Below are 18,308 nucleotides of genomic sequence, written 5' to 3'. Positions count from 1 at the left end.
CTGGGTGGCACTGCTGGGTGGCACTGATGGGCAGCACTGCTGGGCAGCACTGGTAGGTGGCACTGCAGGGCACAGGTGGGTGGCACTGCTAGGCATAGGTGGGTGGCACTGCTACGCATAGGTGGGTGACACTGATGGGTACAGGTGGGTGGCACTGCTAGGCACAGGTGGGTGGCACTTCTTGGTGGCACTGCTAGGCACAGGTGGGTGGCACTGCTAGGCACAGGTGGGTGGCACTGCTAGGCACAGGTGGGTGGCACTGCAGAGCACAGGTGGGTAGTACTGATGGGCAAAGGTGGGTCGCACTGATGGGTACAGGTGGGCAGCACTGATGGGTACAGATAGGCGGCACTGCTGGGCACTGATCATCAGGGTACTGATCATCAGTGCCGATCACTTCTCTGACAATTGCCAGTTATCAGCAGAACTTTCCTCAAGCTGTGACAGCGTGAGGAAAGTGCAGCCGATAACTGGCAACTGTATTTACCCAGTGATCTGCTGTGTTATTGGACACAGCTGAACTCGTGGTAAAAGGTTGCCGTGATTGGCTGTTTACCGTATCTCGTGATCAGATCATAGGACACAGCGATCACTGGCGGCTCTGGGTGCGCACCGCTGGGGGCGCGCAGGGGGCGTGTTCTGGAATGAGGTCCATGGACATCGTCCCAGAACCGGCTATAGCACAGTAGGGAACTGGTTAAGGGAATTCCTTGGGCACCCCCAGGCTACCAGGCTAGTGTCCCCATTGGAAGATTTCCCCTCTATTACTTTTCTGAGGACAACTCAAAATTTGGGATTTTGTTTTACTTCACTTTTGATAACGGTAAACAGGACAAATAGAGAGGGCGAACCTCCTTAATGGCGGCACAAAAAAACTGACAGACTAATCCCTCCTCACTTCATCCAAAATAAACATTTTTTTTTCCTTTAGCTATAGTTTCACCAAGATAAAAAAGGGACAATAAAATAAATAACAGCATAGGTAATGAGAAAACTTTGAAAGAGTAACAAGCAGAAAGACTGAATATTGTATGCCAATCAAATCTGTTCCTGTTCCATATCAATGAAAAAAATGTTCAAGTTAAAAATACTCATATTTTGAACGGGATACTGACATTAAGTTTATATAATATTTATAATTATATTCACCTGATGAACATGGGTTACATACTGTATAAATGATAAGTTGTGGAGTACCAAATTAAACTGGTATTCCAGTTCCAGTCACCTGTTATTCCCTTTTCTGAGACCAGAGGTGCAGCCAACAACGTAGTCATGTTTTGTCTGGTCTAGAAGGTGGTAAATCATATGTATGTTCTTTTTAAATAAGAGCCATTTAATTCCTTATCGCTGCATAGCCATTGTTGATGTGCTCGTATGAGCCATTCTATCAAAACGTCTGCAGTAGTTTGTATCTTCAATAAAACGTTTTTTTCCCTCTACTAAGGTTTCAGTCGGATGATTTTAAAGTGGAGCTCCAACCAAAAGGGGAAGTTCCACTTTAAGGCTTTGTCCCATACTCCCCGTTATGGATTGGCACCTTTGAGGAATGGGGGGGTACCTAAATTTGACGGGTACACACTCCCACTTCCGCTGCAATTGCCTAGGCAATTGGATATGGAAGTTGTCCTCCCTCCCCTTAGTCTTCTGGGACAGCAAAGCAAATTGGATCATGCTTTGCTGGGTTTTTGCCTTCCTCTGGATCAACTGTGGGTATAGGATTTTTTTTTTTATGGTTGAACTGGATGGACTTTTGTCTTTTTTCAGCCAGACTAACTATGTAACTATGATCTTGTGCTCATATTCCAGCAGTGAGCCTAGGGGCCTAGCCTATGTCAGGCAGGCATGAGTTAAAGCAGCAATTCTCAAACAGGGTTACTTGACCTATGCAGGTCCCAGAAGACTATGGGACCATTCAGAAAGCACAGCACTACTGGCACATAAGCAATGGGCACCCGGCTGTGAAGCCACAAGCTGTCTCAGCTGGGTGCCCACACTGAAGATGTTGGCACTGAGGAAACAGGACGGTCAGTCAACCCGGCCAGGATGAAGACACTGTGGGATCAAGGGACAGGTGACTGTATTGGAGAGTTTATGTAGCTGCTGACTTTTACTTTTTTTTTTAATTCCGAATGGACCTCCGCTTTAACCATACCTGGACAGAGTTTTAAAGAGGAACTAGACCCTTATCATAAAAATTACAACAAGGCACTTTTAGAAATGTATAGTAATCTTCAAACAGATACGTGTAGATATATGACAAAAACACACCCATCTACAAAAAGATTGGGCCCTTAAGACCGTTAAAGTATATCCTTCCACCCTGGAAATATAAACAGTGTCGGTCACCGTGAATATAAACCAAATGCCCCAATGTTCAATAAAAATTTAGCTTTTTCAATTTGAATCCATACACCCTAATAGAATCTTCATATAGTCCACCAGTTCTTAGTGCTCCGTCAATTCTCTATGTTCATCAAACCAATACGTCCTCTTCTATTCTTAGTACCAGATTGACAGGTAATGCAGGCTGAACTCAGACCAGATTCAAGCTCCAGGCTCTCACTACCAGTACTCCGAATCAGCGATGCAAATGCCCAGAAAGAAAGTACAAGATCATCGTGCAAAACCTTCTTAAAAGTTGTATGAATCTTTATTAAAAGCACTTACATCATAGCAGAGTATATGCAGCTTTAAAATCAGCCTAATAGCTCACTATCTCCTTTTGGCAGTCTGGACCTCATCCAAGATGGCCGCCACAATACTTCCGGTAACGTCTGACGTCACTTTCTGACGCTTTTCATCATCACGACTTTATCAAAGGTTTCTTTGATTACCTGTCAATCTGGTACTAAGAGTAGAAGAGGACATATTGGTTTGATGAACATAGAGAATTGATGGAGCACTAAGAACTGGTGGACTATATGAAGATTCTATTAGGGTGTATGGATTCAAATTGAAAAAGCAACATTTTTATTGAACATTGGGGCATTTGGTTTATATTCACAGTGACCTACACTGTTTATAGATACTTATAGATATCTGCAGGGTTTTATTCTTTGCATGCCCCATTTTTCTTTTTCTCCCCATTCTTCGCACAGTGGCCATTTTAACTAAGGGCAGATAAGTGCAATTTCCCTTTATTTACCAGAACTCTGCCTAGAGCTCTAGGTGTGCTTCGTGGAACTCTCCCCAGAACTCTGGGTGTGCCTTCTGGAACTTGTGACAGGAACTTCCCAGGATGCATCTCTGAGGCCCTGGTTACATCACTGGTGCCTCACTCAACCAAGAATTGGAAAAACATCACATTGTACGTAAAAGCAAAAAAATGTGTTTAACTAATGAATGTAAGATGGATTCATACCAATATGTAGAGCTGTATGATGGCATAATGTTTCAGCTAATGGACTAGTCAAGGGACCTATTTTCATGTTATTCTAGTCCTCAACATGCCCCCAACTCTGTTTAAAACTGATAAAAGTGAGCGCTGGTAAATTACTAAGATACTAAAATAATGTAAAATCCCGATCATAAATTAGCAGCTAGCTCTCGGGATATCGGCAACAGTCCCAGATTCAAATGTTAAAGGTATTAGTGCAGCGCTATAAACGCATGTATCATGTTATAAACACATATTACATCAACAAATAATTTAATAAAGTGCAAAAAAGTGCATCAAAGGTGCAATCTAAGTGTTTCACTCTATGAATAGTGACCAACTGTGAACAGTTCATACAACGAATTATAAGTACTGATAATGTCCTTTGTGGAAGGATATCAATTCAAAAGTGCCCTCATTAGCACATGCGGTAAAGAACAGATGTGCAGGAATTTGTGAAAGGAATCCACCCTTGGGACGGATGTACACTCACCAGACCAAAAGTATTAAGGCGCATGGGTTATACACATCACACATCTGGGGGTGCAGCGGTGTACTGACAGAGCCAGGTCTAGTCATCCGACTCCATCCATCCATCGGGGTAGATACCATGTGGTCCTGGGGAGGAATTAGCTCAGCCACAGGAGCCAGAAAGGTGCTTTATGGTGTAGTATTTATTTGTATCATACATAAATTACAATTAAAATCATCCACGTAGAGTATGCAAAAAAAACTGTATAAAATAAGTACCAAGATGGCCGCCGCTCCTCGGTAGCGGCGGTGTGACGTCAGCAATAGGGCGCCCCCAAATCTCTACTCCTATGTGCTTATGAGTAACACACCAGCAATAACAAAGGGAGCATGTACTGTAGTCAGGTCATTACCCACCTATATCTTCTTTACTCTCACTGATTGCCTCCTAAAGTGGTAGAAAAGTCTCATTAAGAGACTAAAAAATGTGCCCCCTGCAAGCTTAGGTTATGTTAACCCAATTTTGCTTCCGGTTCCAGTTTTTTAGCCGCTTGAATGGCTGGGTTGTGGTGACGTCACTCAACCGCATGCGCACTGGAGTCACTTAGCCGTGGCATGCAAAGCGGGCTGTAAATGCTGTCTGAGGTGCACATGTGTACATCTCTATACAACATTGAATACAAATATTATTGAAGAATAAGATAAGTATATCACCTCATTCATTATCCCCACAAAACAAGCAAAAACCCTTTGCAGTGGGAAGGGGGACCTATTGCAAGGGTAAATGTTTTTTTCACCATAATTCACCATGAAAGCAGCATTCAGATAAGGAGAGGGAGGGTCAAGAATGTGAGCCAATAAGGTATGCTGAATGCAAAAGTGCTAATAAGGAACATGCTGATAGGAGAAGAGAGGAGAGTGAGCAGAGCATTTTTTTACAGTCTACAAGTGGAATAGAGAAAGTGAGGACATCAACCTGGCTGTGCTCTGTGGCAGAGCTGTGTTTTTATCAGGACTGGATAGACAAAAATCCAAATACTTTGGAGAGTAAAACAGCTATCTTATATGTCTTTCATTGGTATATCTAGCTGTTTGCCTGAGGATCAGCTTTATCACTAAAAAAACAATATTGGTCAATAATACATTTACAGTATAACTAAAGGCAAAGCTTTAGTTTTGGATAAAGTGGAGAGGGATTAGAACCCCTGTTAGTTTTTATTGTTGTCTGTGCCTCCATTAACGAGATTCAACCTCTCTATTTGTCCTGTTTACCATTATCAATGAAAGTGAAAGTAAAGAAATCCCAATGTTTGGGTTGTCCCAAGAAATGTAATGGAGGGGGCCAGGGGTGAACTGACAACTCATGGGGCCCCTGGGCAATAGAGGATCATGGGGCCCCTGTATCCTTGCCCAAACTCAAAAAAGCCTATGAAAAAGGTACCAGGGGCGTCTCATGGGGCCCCCTTGACCCCGGGCCCTTGGGCAGTGCCCGAGTTTCCAAATGGTCAGTCCGCCCCTGGAGGGGGCTCCTTCCAACAGAGGCAACTAGTTCAGGTGACCTGGGGACCCAAAGGGATTACCCTAATTTGCAGGGTTTCCACTCACTTCCTCTTTGGCTATGGGACAGGAAGTGAAAGGAAATCTCTGAAATGGGACACAGTTGGTAAAAAAAAATCTAACACGGGTTATAAACCTCCCTTGTTCTATCCAAAATGAAAAAATTAAGTTTTGCCTATAGTTCTACTTTAATTTAGCATTAGCTGTATTAGGGGACATTTTGTTCTAGTTTTATTGAGTATTGTGGTCCCGATTTAAACCAGCCATCAGCAAGTTCTAGCCTGCTTTCAGCAAGTTTGGATTACATACAAGCATGTATCAAGTCTAGTAAGGGATTTAAAAGCATTCCAGAATAAATTGTATGACTCATGAACTTGCACTACCATATATGAAGAAATAGGTATTCTTCCATCTTATATCTCAGTTATGTTTTTTTCAGTTCATTATATACGGGCGCACAAAATGCTTGATTTAATTTAAGAATTCATAACGATTGACATTCATCATACAGTCCCAGACAACATTCAAGCACGACAATACAGGCATTTATATTTGAGTATGTTTACTTTTATTATGTAATATTCAAAATTACCTAGAAAAGATACACCTAGAAAAGTGGTTGATAAGAATGAAAAAACTAGGACTTCCTGTTAATATACTTAAAGTGCATGTAAACCCTCACCTTGTAAAACACACAAATCAGATTTAAATATAAATTAAAGGCAACAATTTGTGTATACATATAAAAAACATATTATATACCTTTTTTATATCAGATCACATACCCTCCGTTCTCAGCTGCATAAGTTGCTGGGGAGTAGAAGCAGCAGTACACTGATCTTCCCAGTGAATGACTATGGGGGGGGGGGGGGATCATGTCAGCACACAAGCCTGATTATTGGAGGAGAGCACACTGAGTCCCCAGCACAGCCAGAAAACTGACCATGCTGTGCTCTCAGTTGTCAGTTTTTAATAGGAAAGCAGAGGGACTGGCAGATACACCACGGATTTCACACAAAGGAAGCAATACAAAAAGAACAGGATACTTTTTTATATAAGTACATGCAGACACATGTCTCAGGAATATGAAATGTTTAGTTTACATATCAAGCCTTTTTTAAAGAGAAACAAAAATAACCTGTAGAACTTTAAAGATAACGTTCTAAAGGTTATTTTAATTTCTCTTTAAAATAATAATAACATCATACTTACCTGCTCTGTGCAGTGGTTTTGCACAGAGCAGTCCTAATTCTCCTCCTCCCGGGTCCACCATGGCATTTCTGACTCCAACCCCTTGATGAGTGCCCCCCGAGTAAGCTGTTTGCGCTGGGGGCACTCATGCGTGCTCACCCCCCAGCTGCCTCTATGTATCTATGGGACACACAAAGCGTAGCTCAGTCCCGATCCCTGATCCCTTCTCCCTTCTCACAGGCTGTGATTGGCAGTAGTGGGAGCCAATGGCAGTTCAATTTTGGGTACCAATTCACAAAGAACATTGGGGAACTGGAGAAAGTTCAGAGAAGGGCAACCAAACTGATAAGCGGCATGGAGGAGCTCAGCTATGAGGAAAGATTAGAGGAACTGAATTTATTCTCTCTGGAGTAGAGGAGATTAAGGGGGGATATGATCAACATGTATAAATACATCAGTGGTTCATATAGTGAACTCGGTGTAGAGTCATTCACCCTGAGGTCATCACAGAGGACAAGGGGGCACTCTTTACGTCTGGAGGAAAAGACATTAAATCTCTAAACACGGAAAGGTTTCTTTACAGTAAGAGCTGTGAAAATGTGGAATAGACTCCCTCAAGAGTTGGTTCTGGCCAGCTCAGTGTATTGCTTTAAGAAAGGCCTGGATTGTTTCTTAGATACACAGAATATAACTGGATACTAACATTTATAGGTAAAGTTGATCCAGGGAATATCCGATTGCCTTTCGGGGGATCAGGAAGGAATTTTTTCCCCTGCAGGAGCAAATTGGATCATGCTTTGCCTTCCTTTGGATCAACTGTAGGTATAGGATTATAACTTTTTTTTTTTTTTTTTTATGGTTGAACTGGATGGACTTTGTCTTTTTTCAGCCAGACTAACTATGTAAATATGCTGTGTTTCGCCAATGAGAAGGGAGAGACCTGGAAGAGCCGTTGCTCTCGTGCACATCGCTGGATCCAAATCGAGCTTGAGTAAGGTTTAGGGGGTGGAGAGGGGAGCTGCATACTGAAGGTTTGTTACCTCCATGCACAGAATTCATGAGGGTAAAAAAACCCTTAACCCTTTACAACCACTTTAATGTTCATAATCAAAGAAGTGACACATTCCTCTACAGTACTTTTGTACGATAGTGGCTCCCAGCAACTTCTGGATACAGTCTGGGAAACATGGAAGCAGAAGGTTACATCTCACAAAAATGTAATTAAACACATTGCTCAGATGTATAATAGGACAGTCATGCTTATAGTTCAGGAACATATGCAGCAAGCCCAAAAGCTGCAGGCCACTGATTTTAAATGGGCTGCTAAAACCAGAACCTTTAACTTAGGAAAGAGAGTGTTAGCTTTGATGCCTACTGTAGAGAATACATTTCTGGCAAAGTGGCAAGGTTCCTATGAGAACAAAAGAAAACTAGAGATGTTAACTAACAGGTATACAAGCCTGGGAAGAGAAAACCTCTCCAAATTTATTGTGTTAACCTAATAAAAATCCTGTAAGGATTGTGTGGTTCTTTCAGCTAATGCAATACTAAAGTAACATGACTTCTCCGTGGGGAAGAGGATACTGTCACTCATCCATGTCTTCCCCATTCAGAGATTACATTACATTCAGTGTCAACAATGCACTGGCTATTCTGATCGGAGGAGGAAGGAGTAGTGTGCGTTCCCGTTGGACCATCTCTAATACAGTTCAGCCCAAAGACCTGAAGACCATCGCCAGATGTTCAATGCCAGGAAGGTGACCGGGCACCAAGCAGAGAAGATTTCTACAGGATCTAACAACCTGCATGGAACATACCTCATTACAGATAAGCTGTAGAAAATTTTTTTGCTAAACTTCACCTTTAAATTTTATAGGGAGCACAGGCTAGGGACTGTCACTTGTCCACTGAATGTTGTGAAAATGTACTCCTTTCCACAGGTCTGCTTGAAGGAGTGGGGGTATCTGAGGCACCAGCTGGCAGAATTGTTGAAGGTTTTATCAAGGCTTCCCATTTACACATGATGATGGGTTCAAGGGTTTATGGCAACATTTTAATAAGTCTTGTTCTGTGTCCTGGAGTTCGGAGGCTTTCTGAAGCTTTTAGGAGGGGATAAAGCCTACATTCCTAGGTCCACATCTTACCTACACATTGTAGTAGCCAGACTTTGTTAGTCTACAGGCCTTTTATATGTGGGCAAATGCTCAGTGTCTCTCTTTTGTTCTTTCTGCTGTGGGAACCTGCTGCGGTGTGAAAAGGTTGACTGCTTACAGTTCACTAAAAAGGTACCAAGGGCTGCCTGTTTGGGGGAAAACATTAGGGGGTTAGTTAGGAACTAACCTGAATTTCGTTAGAAGCTCAGATACATTGTTTAGTCTATGTGAATGCTGGGATATGGCCTACATTTTTCGGATGACATTAGAACTACAGAAAAACGTTTTGTCTTTGATTCGCATTCATGCAGTCCTTCCAAAGCCAGGAGGGAGAGTTGTCTACGCTGTGGCATAAATGCTGCTGCTGATCGAATCCCAACCACGGCATCACCTGCCTGGAGTTTGCATGTTCTCCCTGTGTCTGCGTGGGTTTCCTCCGGGTACTCCAGTTTCCTCCCACACCCCAAAGGCATGCTGGCAGGTTAATTGGCTCCTGTATAAATTGGCCCTAGTATGTGTATGTATGAATGTAAGTTAGGGACCTTAGACTGTACACCCCTTGAGGGTTAGGGACTAATCTAAATGTACAATATATATGTAAAAGCGCTGCGTAAATTGACGGCGCTATTTAAGTACCTGAAATAAATAAATAAATTTGCCAACGTCAGTTGATAGGTATGATACAGATGTGATTCATGCAGTCCTTTGAGGTGATGGCTGTCAGGAGAGTGAGTGTACACTCATCAAGCCTTTGGACGATCTTCCATGGGATGGACTGCAGAAGGAGAGAGATTATTTTGTCACACTGCAATACATGCAAAAAGAACGAGAGCCTGCAGGGAAAATAATAAGGGTGGGTTGCGAACTGTGACCATGGTAAAAAAAAACTGACTTCCTTTTTAATAACTTAAGTTAGCCAATAAAGGTTATAACTTACTCTTCAAACTTTTTGCATTAAATAACAGTACAAAACCCTACTATAGCTAGAACTAAAGAAACAATCTTAATGCGTGTGCAATCACATAGGAACCTGCATAGGAAGCATAAAACACCATTTATTCATCAATGGTCCACCCACACCAGGGCAGTGCATTCCAGTTCATTCAACACATGCAAAGTATGTCACACCTCAATGTGTGTTGTATTAAAGCAGGTCATTTGCATGGGTTACTTAAGCCCAGTCATAGATTGTTTGAATCTCAGCTGGTTCAGCAGAGACCATCCGAGATGCAAACCATGTATGGAAAGGCTAAATATACCCAAGTTGATCGATCGATCAATCTGAGTACAACCAGCCTGCCAGACTTTACATGCGATCATCACTATTGGCTATTATAGCCACTAGCAATAATCACTGTGTTCTCCCAGCGGGTACAGCTTTCCCTGCCGCTCTGCCAACCGCCCCCACCCGGCCGGGAGAGCACAATGGCTCGTCAGGAGAGATTCCTTAGGCAACACTGTCTGTGTTGATGGATGAATTTAGCGAATTTCTTCAGGGGTCCCCATGATCCTCTATTGCCCGGGGTCCCATAAGTTGTCAGTCTGCCCCTGCCTCCACCTATGGTCTGCCTTAAGGTGGGAATACACGATTAGAAAATCGACCGATCGGTCATCTGATGACTGAGAGGCGTTCATTCATTGGTCAAAATAGTGGCCCACATTAACCAATCTAAAAAAATCGTTCATCGGCAATACGTAGTGTTGACGTCTTTCGTACAAGTGGAAGTGATGCAGTGTGTGTGTGACCTTGTAGCCATGCCCTTCCGGCCAGAATGAGCGATATACACAACAATTAACAGCAATGAGTATAATATAGTTTATTACATTAACTATATACATAAAAATATAATATGCAGAATTCTGGTTTCATTATCTCATTAGGACAATCTACTTTTAACATTTGGATTTTTCGTTCGTGTTTACGAAGATTCTATGGATATAAACATCCGGGTCATCTTCTGTTTCCTCTCATGCGTGATAGCGCTAGATAGAGTTTTTTGTACAACTGTCATACCACCGCATAGAAAATTGGTCATTCGTATGCGAAACAACATTTTTCACTGTTGTTCAACCAGATTTTTTCATTCACAATATGGTTATCGGTTAAAACATCCTGCTCATCAATGAAGAGAAAATCATTCGATCAGTGGTTCCGCAAAATTTTTTGTACGAAAACACAGGCAAAACAAATCCATGGGCAGCAGTTGGGTAACCATTACAATACATGAACAAAAAATTGTGACAGTGTATGAGCAACAAACAAGCAATCATCATAATCATACTGGCAATTGTGACAAAATGTAAGCAACAAGCTAGCAATCGTAACAAAATGAGGATAACAAATGGGAAACTGTGACAATATGTATGCAAGGTATGCAAATATGTAATCTTTGAAGATCTAGCTTCTGGAAGCATCCCCTTATGGTTGAAGCAAGGAAGAAGAGGAGCAGGAATAATGGGGCTATTCACATCCCTGTGGCTTGGGATGTAGGGCTCTGAAATAACCACTAAGGCTCCTTGCACACTAGCAGTTTTTTTTTAACCCCTTGATGCCAACAGTACACAAATATGAGGCCTCTCGGCGGCTGGGCCTTGAGGCCGAGCGGCCACATATTTGCTTACCATTTGAAAACACATATGTGCTAAGAACTCGCGCCCTGCATGCTCTCAGCACATATGTCGGTGTCTCTCAGAAAGGTCCCGATCTCCCCTTGGGATTGGGACCTTTTCTGATCTTGTGACCACCATGACAGCGAATCACAGTGGTCACATGACCCTAAAACCCCGCCCTGACTCCCGATGTCTGAAACCCCTTAAAGGGCCAGGGAGGTGCTAGCGAGAAGAGATTAAGCTGAAAAAGCACAGGAAAAATGCTGGATATAAAATGCTGGTAATAACATTTTTAGTAGTGTTTTATTAGCATTTAGGAGCATTAGCATTTTATTTACATTTTTACAGTACATGGTAGGAAAAAAAACTGGAAAAAAGCTGTTCAGAGTGTTTTAGGAGCATTCAACGATTTTTTTTCTGCTGGAAAAACGCTTCCAAAAACTCTACACCTTTTTTTGTGCTTCTAAACATTGAAGCTTGAAAAACAACACTAGCCTAAAATAGTGTGCATGAACACATAGGATGAAACTATTTAGCTTCTAGAAGTAGAGAAAAGTGCTGATAACAGCTTCTAGGAGCTCAAAAAAATGCTGGGGTGCATGGAGCCTAAAAGTATGGGCTGCTCCTCAACTCAAGTCTTATCTTTGCAACTGATTGTAACTAAGGAATGAGGAATGTCCCTTCACCATTTGGAATGACTGAAAGGATTTAAATATGTTAATCTGTTTTGTTTCAGCAAAGATTTAAAAGACTGTGTGAACTCTTTTTCTCCTTAGCTTAAGATGGGAATGCCTTGTGGAAATGAAAGTTTTATTGGGATTCATTGCCATAATACCTGAGGAAGATATGGTACAGCCTGGCTACTGCGTGGTGATGGTTAGGCCAGGTCAAGCCGGGTGGGGGCCTCCCAGAAGTACCTCCTATATTGGCAATCAGAGGAGGGTCTACAAAGGAGCATGGGGGAGCTCTTGTCCATAATGGGTATGGTATCGACACAGCTCCAGATGATCCACATTGGCTCACAACTGATATGATCCAGATATATTTAGACAGAATAAAGGTGAATAAGGCACCTGGACTGGATGGCATACACCAACGGGTCCTTAAAGAATTGAGCTCTGTCATTTCAAAGCCATTGTTTCTAATTTTTAGGCACTCTTTAATGACTGCATAGTACCACTGGATTGGCGTAAGGCCAATGTGGTGGCAATATTAAAAAAGAGATCAAAATCTTTACCAAGTACTTATAGACATGTTAGTTTGACTTCTATAGTTGGGAAGATACTGGAGAGTTTAATAAAAGACCACATAGATGAGTTCTTGCTGGAAAAAATATTTTGAGCAACAGACAGCATGTATTCATGAAAGACAGAAGTTGTCAAACAAATCTGATTTCTTTTTATGAGGAAGTGAGCAAAACCTTGGACAGAGGGGTGGCGGTGGATGTGGTATACTTGGATTTTGCAAAAGCGTTTGACACAGTTACCCACACCCGGCTAATGTGTAAGGTAAAGTCTACAGGCTTGGAAAAATCCATATGTAAATGGATAGAAAACTGGCTAAAAGATCATATTCAGAGAGTAGAGGTTAATGATTCATACTCTGAATGGTCTAGGGTTGTCGGTGGTGTACCCCCAGGTTCAGTGTTGGGACCCTTATTTTTTAATATATTTATAAATGATATAGGGTCTGGGATTAAAAGTAACATTTCAGTCTTTGCAGATGACACCAAGCTGTGCAGTGGAATAACGTCCTTGCGGGATGTCTTCAACTTACAAGCCAACCTCAATGCACTGTGTAATTGGGCAACTATGTGGCAAATGAGGTTTAATGTTGATAAATGTAAGGTTCTGCACTTGGGGGTTAAGAATATGCATGCATCATACATACTAGGGGGGGTACAACTGGGGGAATCAATGGTGGAGAAGGAACTGGGAGTTCTGGTAGATCACAAGCTTAATAATGGCATGCAATGCCAAGCTGCAGTTTCTAAAGTGAGTAAAATCCTCTCTTGTATTAAAAGAGGTATAGACTCCAGAGAGAGAGATATCATATTACCCCGGTACAAATCATTAGTAAGACCTCATCTGGAATATGCAGTTCAATTTTGGGCACCAATTCACAAAAAGAACATTGGGGGACCGGAGAAAGTACAGAGAAGGGCAACCAAACTGATAAGAGGCATGGAGGAGCTCAGCTATGAGGAAAGATTAGAGGAACTGAATGTATTCTCTCTTGAGAAGAGGAGATTAAGGGGGGATATGATCACCATGTATAAATACATCAGTGGTTCATATAGTGAACTCGGTGTAGAGTTATTCACCTTGAGTTCATCACAGAGGACAAGGAGGCACACTTTACGTCTGGAGGAAAAGAAATTTAATCTTCAAATACGGAAAGGTTTCTTCACAGTGAGAGCTGTGAGAATGTGGAATAGATTTCCTCAAGAATTGGTTCTGGCCAGCTCAGTGGATTGCTTTAAAAAAAAGGCCTGGATGCTTTCTTGGATACACAGAATATAACTGGATACTAACATTTATAGGTAAAATTGATCCAGGGAATATCAAATTGCCTCTCCAGGGATCAGGAAGGATTTTTTTCCCCTGCAGGAGCAAATTGGGTCATGCTTTGCTGGGTTTTTTGCCTTCCTCTGGATCAACTGTGGGTGTAGGATTATAACTTTTTTTTTTTTATGGTTGAAGTGGATGGACTTTTTTCTTTTTTCAGCCAGACTAACTATGTAACTATGATCCTGTGCTCATACCACCACAGTGAGCCTAAGGGCCTAGCCTATGTCAGGTAGGCATGGGTTGAAGCAGCCATTCTCAACCAGGGTTACTTGACCTTCCAGTCAAAGGTGCCTGTATAGTTCTGGGTCCAATACCACATGGCAAAGTCTCTTTTAAGCTATGTGTAAAGGGACATTCTTCTCATTGGCCCCCAGTTAATGAAAGTGTTACTAAACCCAGGACCCTGCATTCACTATATCTGGTCTCCCACAGTACACAGAACATTTATTTTAGTAAATATAAACTGCAAAATACCTTTTCTCATCAACACTTACAGCAATCCTGTGACTTCTATCAGTGTCTAGCCAAGCACAAGTTTGTAGGAGGAGATTTCATTCTCCTCTGACTGTCCTATGAGGCTGCATGACCCCTGACCTTCTGTCTGGACAGCGTTGATTGGCCCTGTGCTGATTACTTGCACCCTCCCAAAGGAAAAAAAACTCTCTTGCAATACACACCAAACTGAGCATGTGCAGATTGACTCCTAGGGTTCTATACTGTCAGCAGATGGATTGGGGACTGTGGAAGAAGGGGAGGAGCAGAGAAGACAGGATCAAACAGCTTTTTTACACAGTGCGGATGATTAGCCCCTTAGTGAGTATCAGAAGCATGTTTTACTGCATATACACACTGATTTTACTGTTGTGAGTTAAGTAATACTTTAAACTTAGGAGGGGTTCCCTGAGATCTGAAACTAATTTAAAGGGTTCTTCTGAGGTAAAAAGGTTGAGAAAGGCTGGGTTAAAGATTACAAGTGCTCCCCTACCACATGGCTATGTACATGGAGAATATGTTCCCTAGCACATGACTAGACCATGACACAACAGTACTAGGTAAAATGGAAGTCTACTCACTTCCACCTCATTGTTGTGGTGTCCCAAAGCTCTTTCTTTGGCCGAAGGTCAGTACTCTTCCAGGTTCCAACCATCAGCTGTTTTGATTGGTCAGGCCGAGTTGACATCATTTCCACGCATGTGTGAGAGTTCATTCATAACAGCAGATGCCAAAATTGTACCTGGACTTGAGAATGCATAGCTCAGTGTGCAGTGCAGATGCAGGTAAGAATTTTCAATGCAGAAGAGACATAACATGTTTATTCTGAATTTCAAATTGCTGCCTGTTCAAAATGTTTTTCTTAAATAAAGTTTTAAATAAAACTTTAAAGTGGAACAAAAGTTATAGATTTAATTTCAGTAAGGCCATCCCTAGCATATAGGGTTAATAAAAAAAGTAGACCTCAAATCAGAGTTTCCATTCAAGTAGCCCTGCATCCCTCCTCAATGCATATACTGCACCTACACTACTCTGCAGAGTAAAATTTTATTAGCTGCTTATCAATGAGTTCATGATCCATTGTGCACTGTGAGTTAGGACATCCAGACTGCTGCATACTGCTGTGAGTAGGGAGTGGAGCAGCCGGGCCGTGGTGTGTGTATGTGTCTGTGGACACACAAGTGCCCCATAGCAAATGGCTTACTATGGTGGCATTCAGAGAAGAGGAAGATCCAAGATCGCCAGTGGGGAACCCCAGAAAAAGAGGTTGAGGGCCACTCTGTGCAATACCATTGCACAGAGCAGGTAAGTATAACATGTTTAATTGAAAAAAACAAAGGTTTACAATCACTTTAAAGAGAGAATCATGTAGCAAACATATGGCGCTGCTCGAAGCTGGATAAAGCACAATCACCCCACCGGTAAAGGTATTCACAGGACACCATGGGACGGGTATGACACAGAGGCACTCCATGACCAAGCCCATTATGGTTGAGGTGAAACACATCAAAGGGCTTGGCCGGATTGATGGCTGAGGCCATGCACATCACAGTATCTTCATAGAACTCCTTGGGACAGGTATGACACAGAGGTACTCCGTGACCAAGTCCATTATAGTTGAGGTGAAATGCATCAGAGGGCTTGGCCAGCTTGATGGCTGAGGCCATGCACATCACAGTATCTTCATAGGACTCCTTGGGACAGGTATGACACAGAGGCACTCCGTGACCAAGTCCATTATGGGTGAGGTGAAATGCATCAGCGGCTTGGCCGGATTGATGGCTGAGGCCATGCACATCACAGTATCTTCATAGGACTCCTTGGGACAGGTATAACACAGAGGCACTCCGTGACCAGGTCCATTATGGTTGAGGTGAAACGCATCAACGGCTTGGCCGGATTGATGGCTGAGGCTATGCACATCACAGTATCTTCATAGGACTCCTTGGGATGGGTATGAGCGATGTTCATCCTCTCTCCCTGCACACTTTAAAGAGAGTATACACCAATCATACATAACTTTGTGACCACGAACAGGTAAAGTGAATAACATTGATTATCTCATTGCATTGGCATCTGAAAGTCGGTGGGATATATTAGGCAGCAAGCAAACATGTTGTCCTTGAAGCTGATGTATTGAGAGGATAAAAAAGGGCATTGCAGTTTGTTGTGTATGGGGCTGTGTAGCCGCAGATTGGGTGTCCATGCTGATCCATGTCCACAGCCATAAATGTGTACAGTGGGTATGTGGACATGAGAATTGGACCAGGGAGCAATGAAAGACAGTGGCCTGTGATGAGTCACGTTTTCATCACATCATATGTATGGATGGGTGTGTTGAAGAAGGCAAGTTGATGGAGGCAGTGTGATGCTTTGGGAAATGACCTGCTGGGAGACCTTGGTCCTGCCATTCATGATAATGTTACCTGGCACATACCACCTACCTAAACATTGTTACTGACCAAGTACACCCCTTCATGGGAATGGTATTCCCTGGTGGCAGTGAGGTCTTTCAGCAAGATAATGGGCCCTGCCACACAGCAAAAAATGGTTCAACAATGGTTTGAGGAACACATTGAGTTTAAAGCGGAGCTCCACCCAAATGGTTGACGTTCCGCTTTAAGCCTTTGTCCCCTGCTCCCCAAAGGTGCCAATCCTTAATCCCAAATTTGACAGGTACCCGTTCCCACGCTCCCACTTCTGCTGCGATCGGAAGTTGTCCTCCTACCCTCCCTGCCCGTAGTCTTCTGGGACACGTGACAGGCCCCAGTAGACTACTGGACCATTCATAAAGCGCAGTGCTTCTTGCGCATGCGCAGTGGGCACCCGGCTGTGAAGCCACAAACTGTCACAGCCGGGTGCCCACAATGAAGAAGCCGGCGCCAGGAAGAGAAGACAGCTGGGGAAACCAGCGGTTGTGAGGACACCACTGGACTGAGGGACAGGTAAGTGGCTGTATTTTAAAAGTCAGCAGCTACATTTTTTGTAGCTGATGACTTTTATTTAATTTTTTCCAGGTGGAACTCCGCATTAAGGTGTTGACTTGGCCTCCAAATTCTCCAGATCTCAATCCATCTATGGAATGTGCTGGAAAACCAAGTCCGATCTAGGGACACCCACCTTACAACTTAAAGGATCGGCTACTGGTGGCTTGGTGCCAGATAGCACAGCATGCTTTCAGAGGTCTAGTGGAATTCAGACCTCAACAGGTTATGGGAGGTGTCATAATGTAATGGCTGATCGATTTATATCTTATTAATGCCATCCTAATAATTAAAGTGATTGAAATGGCAGAAGGTTTTTTTTTTACCTTACTGCATTCTATGCATTAAAGTGTTTGTAAATCCTGAAGGTTTTCTACCTTCATGCATTCTGGCTACTGAATTAGCTATTTCCTTTTTTTAGCTGTAATTCATGGAGTCTATGTCTGTCATCTGTGTTAGACATTCTAATTCTATGGGAAGGTGTTCGGGGTCGCTGAGCTGATCACTTAGGTTTAAACCATGTTTTATGGGGGCAAATCCCCCAAAGAATTTTAATATGATGATGTAATAAAAATGTGTGATTTTACAGATGTTTGTCTCAATTTTTACCTGAGCAGAGAGTTGCTAGAAATATTAAAGTCCTGTTTACTCTTTTTATTTTGTTTATTAATTTTTTGGGGAAATGTGGAGCTGATGTTGGTGCTGTATAAATCCTGTATTATTATAAAAATAATAATAATAATCATCTTCATCATTTCTACCAACCAATCAGAATTCATGTAGCACAGGTGGGACTTTGGCAAAGCAAATCTTATTTGGTTGCAGCTGATTACTGCATTTCACTGCTGCAATGAACAGGCAGAGGGTACAAACATTATGTGCCTTTATGAAAGTGGAGCAA

Source organism: Staurois parvus, unplaced genomic scaffold (genome assembly GCF_062004578.1).
Source record: "Staurois parvus isolate SC_StPar_1 unplaced genomic scaffold, SC_StPar_1.0 ptg001805l, whole genome shotgun sequence".
Lineage (NCBI taxonomy): Eukaryota > Metazoa > Chordata > Amphibia > Anura > Ranidae > Staurois > Staurois parvus.
Note: the sequence above shows the minus strand (reverse complement) of the source record.